An 8,350-nucleotide genomic window follows, 5' to 3' on the forward strand; every position below is an offset into this window, starting at 1 on the left:
ACCTGAGTCAAACCTCCTGTGCTCTGAATCTCTAAGTCTCCCTGTGTCTGACCTCTAGACTCAAATTTAAAGGGTCATCTGACTAGGTCAGACCCCACCAGATAATCTCCATATTTTAAGGTCAACTGATTTGGGATCTTAATTATATTTGCAGAATCTCCTTATAGCAGGAGCTAGATTAGTGTTTAGTTGAATACCTAGGAGAAGTTGTGTATATTCCAGGGGTCAGGAATCTTGCAGCCCAAATGGAATTCTACTTGCCACACTCCCCCCAGAAAAGTAGAAAAAAAAAAAAAAAAAAAAAACAGAAGAGACAGGAAAAGGAAAGAAGGAAGGAAGAAGGGGTAACACCCTACTAATCTAACTTAAGGATTTTAAAAACATTCTCACCTCCTGACTTTAGTTTAGCCAAAGTCAAACTAAGGAATTAATCTGAAATGTAGTGGGGAAAGCCACACACATGAAGATATTCAAATACATATATATATATGTACATATATATATAAATACATGTATATCTATATATACACACATCTATGTGTATAAATAGCTAGCATATAGATTGATGTAAATAGGATGAGAAGGGAATATAGCACAATGCTAATAGAGATTAGCATTATCTCAGAGTAGTTAAAAAACAGGTGATTTTTATTGGTATTGATTTTTTAATTATAGTAAAATATGCAAAGCATAAAATTCACCATTTCAACCATTTTTAAGTGTTCTTTGGCATGAAGTACAATTTGCATTGTTGTGCAGCCATCTCTACCATTCATCTCCAGAAATTTTTTATCTTCCCAAACTAAAACTGCTGCTGATGCTGATGCTAAGTCACTTCAGTCGTGTCCGATTCTGTGCGACCCCATAGACGGCAGCCCACCAGGCTCTGCCATCCCTGGGATTGTCCAGGCAAGAACACTGGAGTGGGTTGCCATTTCCTTCTCCAATGCATGAAAGTGAAAAGTGAAAGTGAGGTTGCTTAGTCGTGTCCGACTCTTCACGACCCCATGGACTGCAGCCTAGCAGGCTCCTCCGTCCATGGGATTTTCCAGGCAAGAGTACTGCAGTGGGGTGCCATTGCCTTCTCCAGAACTAAAACTAACTCTACACAATAAATTTTAATAATAACTCCTCTTTCCCACTCCACTCCCTGGCCCCTGGCAACCACCATTCCATTTCTGTCTCTATGAATGTGACTATTCTAAGATCATCATAAGTTGACACACACAGTATCTGTTCTTTCATGTCTAGCTTATTTCACCTTTCCACCAACTGTGTCTTCAAGGGCTTTTCTCAACTAGGACCTTTACCTTGATCCCTGTCCTTTCTAGTTCTGCATTATCCAGTTTTTGCAAGAATCCTGCTGAGTCAGATTGGCAAGAATCCCCTGCCCTTAACATCTAATATTCCTGATCTGTTTTCAGCAAGAATTCTGTTCAGTTAGTTTAGCAAGAGTGCCCTGACCCTTAACATCTCCTCTTAGGAATTTCCCATCCATTGACCCCCTCACTCTGCTTGTTGGCTGTAAATCCCTAGCTGACTTTGTTGTATTTGGAGTTGAGCCCTTTCTCTCTCCCCCATTGTGATAGTCCTGACGTCAACTGCAGTAATCTTGAAAAAGTATTTTTTACCATTTTAGCAACTTTCAGAACCAATTTTTTTTAGCAGTCAAAATTTCATTCCTTTTAGAGCTGAATAGTGTTTCATTGTATATATTGTTACCTTAGGGCTTCCCAGGTGGTGCAGTGGTAAAGAGTCCACCTGCAATGCAGGAGACGTGGGTTCAAACCCTGGGTTGAGAAGATCCCCTATAGTAGGAAATGGCAAACCATTCCAGTATTCCTGCCTGGAAAATTTCATGGAAGAGGAGCCTGGCAGGCTCTAGTCCATGGGGTCCAAAAGAGTTGGATACTACTAAGCACACACACATTATATTAACTAAACAAAGAGTCATTAGACTGAGGCAGCCCTAATGTCACGGTAGGCTACGTAAACAAAATCTGAGCCCGTAAATGCTTCAAGGTTTTGAAATTGAAACCTAAGACCAGCCGATCACAAACGGCTAACTAGGCTTTAAGCTATCACCAAATATTTTTTTTGCTTTGCTTCCACCTTTTCTCTATAAAAGTCTTTCCCAGCTGCTGTTGGTGGATCACTCACTCCTAGCCACTTAAAATTTGATGTTGCCTGATTTGAATTGATTTTTGCTCAAATAAACCAAAAATTTTTCATGTTCCTTGATTTGTCTTTTAACAGTTCATATCTCATTTCATTTATCCATTCACTCATTGATGGATATTTGCATCCTCTCCTCCTATGGCTCCTGTAAATAATGCTGTCATGAACACGAGAGTAGCTGTGCAAGTCTCTGATTTCAGTTCTTTTAGGTATAGTCCCAGAAGTGGAACTGCTGTGTCATATGGTTATTATACATTTAATGTTTTTAAGAAACCAACATATTCTTTTCCATAGAAGCTGCAGTATTTTACATTCCTGCTAGAAACATGAAGATTCCAATTTCTCCACATCCTTGCAAACTCTTGTTATTTTCTCCTTTTTTTTCTTTTTTTTGGATAATAGCCACTCTAATGACCATGAAGTAGGATTTCATTGTTTTGATTTGCATTTCCCTAATGATTAGTGATGCCAAGCATCTTTTCATGTACTTATTGGCCATTTGTATATCTTCTTAGGGAAAATACCTATTCAAGTTTTTGCCCACTTTTAAATTGAGTTTTTTGTATTATTATTCTTGAATTGCATGAGTTCTTTAATGTATTCTAGATATCACTCCTTTAACAGATTGCAAGTATTTAAAGTGAAAGTGAAGTTGCTCAGTCGTGTCCAACTCTTAGTGACCCCATGGACTGCAGCCTACCAGGCTCCCCTGTTCCTGGGATTCTCCAGGCAAGAATACTGGAGTGGGTTGCCATTTCCTTCTCCAATGCATGAAAGTGAAAAGTGAAAGTGAAGTCGCTCAGTCGTGTCCGACTTTTTGGGGACCCCATGGACTGCAGCCTACCAGGCTCCTCCATGCATGGGATTCTCTAGGCAAGAGTACTGGAGTGGGCTGCCATTGCCTTCTCAGACAAGTATTTAACAGGTTTGCAAATATTTTCTCCTATTATGTGGGTTGACTTTTCACTTTTTGATTGTGTCCTTTGTCACACAAAATACAGTTTTTGCATGTGTTCTAAAGTTTCCACAATAAACATGTAATATATTCAAAGTAGAGGGAAGAACTTTAAAAATTCTACCTGATGTTTAGTGATATGAATAAATACACATGTAATGTGCTAAATCACTTTAGTCATGTCCAATTCTTTGCAACTCCATGGATTGCAGCCCATCGGCTCCTCCCTCCATGGGGATTCTTCAGGTAAGAATACTGGAGTGGGTTGCCATGCCCTCCCCCAGGATATGTGTAATACGGTATTGCTATTGTTAATTAAAACATAAGAAACTCAGTTATAAATATAATCAGATGTCAATAAGTTATTGAGATCTGATTATAATTTTTTTAATATATTGCTATTGTTCACTCAGTCGTGTCTGACTCTCTGTGACCCCATGGACTGCAGCAAGCCAGGTTTTATATATATAGGTAAAGATAGAGAGTTTTATTTATATATATATATATATAATTCTTTATATTTAACTATATAATTATATAACTATATACCCAGTACAAAAAGATCAGGGGAAAAAACAACACATGATTTTGTTGTTTTCTCTGGATAGTGAGATTATGGGTGAGATTTGTACTCTTTCTACTTTTCTGTGTTTTCCAACTCCCTATAATAAATATACATTACTTTTAAACATAGAGGAAGAAAAATGACATACAAGAGGGGACAAAACATCTGGGCTCTCAAGCTCTCAAGTATCAAATAAACCTTCCCAAAGCACATGCATGCGTGCCAAGTCACTTCAGTCCTGTCCAATTCTTTGCAACCCTATGGGGTGTAGCCCACCGGGCTCCTCTGTCCATGAATTCTCCACGCAAGAATTCTGGAGTGGGTTGCCATTTCTTACTCCAGGGGATCTTTCCAACCCAGGGATTGAACCCTCATCTCTTACATCTCTGGCATTGGCAGGTGGGTTCTTTACCATTAACGCCACGTGGGAAGCCCTTTCAAAAGCAAAGAGAAAAGCAAAAGTGGTTTTTGGTTCCTTGCTATTGTCCTTAAGATCCCAGCCCTCTGTTTTGCACCTGGCAGCTGAATTCCCTTCTCTGGGCACTGGGAGCTGCAGGGGAGAAGAGCACTAAACAACACTCTCCCTCAGAAGCCAGGCCTTAATACACATTTCCATCTCATGCTACCAAGGCCAAAAGAGGAGCAAATGCTTGCAAGAGATAAAAGTTTACAGTTCTATTTCTGAAGAGAATTATGACTGAAAACTGCTACTGCCTTTACATAGAAGAGAACTTGCCGATGACAAACATTTTCTTTGACTGAGTTTTGCATCAGCGCACCTCAAAGTATGAAACTCAGCAAACACTTTCATATGCTAATTTCCAGAATGAAAGAGTAGAAATAAAGCACTGATCTTAAGAAAAGAACTGCAAAGGAGCAGGGTCTTAATTCATGATTTCACTACCTCCCCCACCTCTGCTTGGACACCAGCCAGAGCGTCTATCACTTACCTAAGTGTGTGTACATATGTACTTTACTAAAGGATTCATCATGTGCTCTTTATTGAGTACTTAGGTGACTCTAGATTTTTGGGCTCCAAAATCACTGCAGATGGTGACTGCAGCCATGAAATTAAAAGACCCATGCTCCTTGGAAGAAAAGCTATGACCAACCTACAAAAAAAAAAAAAAAAAAGCTATGACCAACAGCATATTAAAAAGCAAAGACATTACTTTACCAACAAAGGTCCATCTAGTCAAAGCTATGGTTTTTCCAGTGGTAAAGAAAGCTGAGTGCTGAAGAATCAATGCTTTTGAACTGTGGTGTTGAAGAAGACTCTTGAGAGTCCCTTGGACTGCAAGGAAATCCAACTAGTCAATCCTAAAGGAAATCAGTCCTGGGTGTTCATTGGAAGGACTGAGGCTGAAGCTGAAACTCCAATACTTTGGCCACCTGATGCGAAGAACTGACTCATTTGAAAAGACCCTGATGCTGGGAAAGATTGAAGGCAGGAGAAGGGGATGACAGAGGATGAGATGGTGGGATGGCATCAGCAACTCAATGGACATGAGTTTGAGCAAGCTCCAGAAGTTGGTGATGGACAGGGAAGCCTAGCATACTGCAGTCCATGGGGTTGCAAAGAATTGGACACGACTGAGAGACTGAACTGAACTGAGGCTATGGTCAACTACTGGACCATAGGCTTCCTTGAACGCACAGGCAGTGTTTTAAAACTAGGTGGCACAGGTTATGATCTTGAGGCCAGAGCAGTGCCCAGCTCAGTTACAGTCAGGTTGTGTGATCTTGGGAAAATCGATTCATTTTTCTGGAGTTTCCAGAGAGGAGTACAGAACCACGGTTCTGCCCAACACAAGTGCCCGTGCACTTCTCTCACCCTGTTCAGGCCTCTGTGCTCAAAGCCACCGCCTTTCTGCCAACACTTTTATCTCAACCACCCCAGCCTGGCTTCATCTTTCCTGGCACCAGTGCTTAGTTGCTCAGTTGCGTCTTTGCAACCCCATGGACTGTAGCCCACCAGCCTCCTTTATCCATGGAATTCTCCAGGCAAGAATACTGGCATGAATAGTCATTCCCTTCTCCAAGGGATCTTCCCAACCCAAGGATCAAGCTCAGGTCTCCCACATTGCAGGCAGATTCTTTACATCTGAGCCAAATCCTGATACTCTACTGCATGCTTATTTATTTATGTTCTGTCTCATGTGGAGTTCAAGTCCAATGGCAGGTTTTTATTGTGTTTTTACCAGCATCTAGCATAGAACTTAGCATACAGTAGGTCCTCAGGAAGTATTTATTGCATGATTTAATGAGTCAACAATCAGTCAACAAAGCAGTCACTAAGGTAAATTAGCTTCTATCTCTTTCATGTTCTGAAGACAATGTAAGATTATTTTTGTGAACTTTATATCATTTTCAAATATTATTCATCTTTGTATGCCCCCAGTGTCCAACTCAGTACTTTGCATATAGATGGTGATTAATAAATCTGGTGAATGGATGAATAAAATAAGGCACAATGTACTTACAGTCAGTCAATTTCCAATCATCTGCAAAAATAAACGGGGGGCGGGCAACCAAATAATTTGAACCAGAAGCTAATCTGAAGATGAGTCTGGTTGGCTGTGTGTATGTCATATTGTTCACACTTGGTCTCCAAGTTGTCCCCTTAAGCCTGTGAGCCAGGGGCTACTCCAATCTCAGCATACCTGATGACTACCCTCCAGACAATTCAAATCCCCTTTGCCATGAGTTCCAATGAATGTATTCATTTCCTGCTGCCTTTTGAATCCTGGCCTGGCCTGAGTTTCTCCATCCCATCCCTTCAGCTCAGATTTACAGGCCTTTTCTCAAAGCCAGAGGCATCCACAGGTGGCCAGAACTGGGGTAGGCCCTGCAGACAGGCTGTAGCAGCACCTGGGGAAGGCTGGGAGGGGGACTCCAGCACAGTGCGTTCCCTTTAGCAGGACTGTGGCTTCTCCCCAGGACCTCAAAGGTCTCCTGCAGAGCAGCAAACTTCTTGGAACCCTTTGCTTTCTTTTTCTCTGATATATTACAAGTGAGGCCAAGAGCTATCATTTATTTCTTGAGCCTGCTTTTGCCTTCTTCATGAATTATCTCATTTAAAGCTCAGAGCAGCTCTTGGGGATCCATAGGGATAGTCTGTCTCTTCTGATAGATGAGGATGTGAGCTTCAGAGAGGGTGATATTCCCATCCACAGTCACACAGCTGGACAGTGACCCAGTATTTGCTTCTCTGCCACTCCTGCCACTCATACATCATCTCAGTAATTGGACATCATCTTTAAATGGATACTTGACCCAAATGCCCTGGATTCTTTAAGGAGGTTTTATTAGCACTTACGAGCACATTTCAGAGAAGGCGATGGCACCCAACTCCAGTACTCTTGCCTGGAAAATCCCATGGACGGAGGGGCCTGGTGGGCTGCAGTCCATGGAGTCACTAGGAGTCAGACACGACTGAGCGACTTCACTTTATTTTTTCACTTTCACGCATTGGAGAAGGAAATGGCACCCCACTCCAGTGTTCTTGCCCGGAGAATCCCAGGGACGGGGGAGCCTGGTGGGCTGCTGTCTATGGGGTGGCACAGAGTCAGACATAACTGAAGTGACTTAGCAGCAGCAGCAGGAGCACATTTCCACTGTAGCAATCAGAAAAAAGTTTCAGGATATCAATATCTGGTAGGAAATTAAACCACAGACTTACACTTTGATTATATTTTGCTCAGGCCAATATTGTTAGCTTGTACATCCATCAGTAAATATTTATTAAGTGCCTACTCTGTGCACAACACTGTTTTAGGCACATGGGGGTGGGGTACGGCAGTGGACAAAACCAATAAATATCCATCTACATGAATTTTACATTCTAGTTGAAGGACACAGAGAATATAGGTAATAGGTCGGGAAAATATAAAATAGGTTAGCTGGCAATACAAAATGTATGGTAAGGAAGGGGGTTGGCGAGCACGGGACTGGTGGGGGATATTCAAACAGGAACCCATGAGAAGGTGGTATTTAAGGAAAATATCTGAAAGAAATAAAGGAGTAAGCCACAAACATATCAGCAAGAAGAGCAGTCTAGATAGAGATAACCACAGGCTCAAAAGTCCTGGGGTAGAAATGTGCCTGGAGTATTGATGAAATGAAAGCAATGAGGCCAGCATGGCAGGGAAGAGTGAGAACAGGGTGAGTAGATGTGGAACAAGTTCTGAGAGGTTAAGAGCAGAGGGTTGATCATATTGGACAGGGCCCACAGAGAGCTCTCAGTGTGTCCATGAATGGGACTGGGAAAAGAATCACAGCTGCATCTTCACATCTAACAGGACATGCATGTCATCCTGCTAGAGACCACCCATGGTTGAGTGTTCTTTATTCAGGTTAGGCCAATAAAACCTTAATCCTAATGTGCCTTTCAAAAATTAACTTTTTGATATTCTTTAAAGTATTTTCATTATGTACTACAGTAATAATGAAGTGTGTATATCACTGTCTCCAAGTTTTGTTATTTAATAATTTGATAACTCTTTTCCACTATAATTGGTGTTATGTTCTTCTAAAATTCCTATGTTAAAGCCCTAAGCCCCAGTATGACAGTATTTGGAGACAGAGCCTCTTAGGAGCTAATTAGGTCATGAGGATGGGGCCCTCATTGTGAAATTAGTGCCTTTAGTAGA

The sequence above is a fragment of the Bubalus kerabau genome, chromosome 3 (assembly GCF_029407905.1).
Source record: "Bubalus kerabau isolate K-KA32 ecotype Philippines breed swamp buffalo chromosome 3, PCC_UOA_SB_1v2, whole genome shotgun sequence".
NCBI lineage: Eukaryota > Metazoa > Chordata > Mammalia > Artiodactyla > Bovidae > Bubalus > Bubalus kerabau.